Source organism: Sinocyclocheilus grahami, unplaced genomic scaffold (genome assembly GCF_001515645.1).
Source record: "Sinocyclocheilus grahami isolate Dianchi unplaced genomic scaffold, SAMN03320097.WGS_v1.1 scaffold479.1, whole genome shotgun sequence".
Lineage (NCBI taxonomy): Eukaryota > Metazoa > Chordata > Actinopteri > Cypriniformes > Cyprinidae > Sinocyclocheilus > Sinocyclocheilus grahami.
Genome location: NW_015505658.1, coordinates 650,228 through 650,820, shown reverse-complemented (window position 1 = coordinate 650,820; position 593 = coordinate 650,228).

Here is a 593-nt window from a genome sequence, read left to right as displayed (position 1 = left end):
TATATGTGTTTTGCTTAGTTATATGTTAGATATAGTTTCATTTATTAAATCCCTTATATTCACAACTGATTGTCTCTGTTTGCTGCTCACAATTCGAAGTCAATGAATGTTTGAACCCTTGCTACATTTGCTAAATTACTGCTAGCACTGCATAAAGAAGGACAGTTTATTCTTTCTCGGCCAGGAAAATAATCGTTCCTTGAATTGATAAATTATTATATTGTCTGCTCGGTGGACGGACAGATCAAATAATTGTAATATTGATTCTGCTACAGTTAATTTGAAGATATAATCTAAATATTTATTATTAATCATAACCAGTTATAATTAGTCATAAATATTTCCCTTTTGAGCTGATTTACTACAAGGGTAAGTCACACCATGTAATCAAACTCTTCTATTAATACATGAATTTCTTGTTATGTTGTGTACTCATTAACTTAAGGGTTTGGTGTTTTTATTGCTCCTTAGATCAGTGTTGGATTGTAATGTTACTTAGTAAACTCTTATGTTATCAGAGTTTTGAGTTTAATTTGGAGTGAGAATTGCCACAGCGGGTTGGGTGTGTGTGTGTGTGTGTGGGGGGGGGGGTT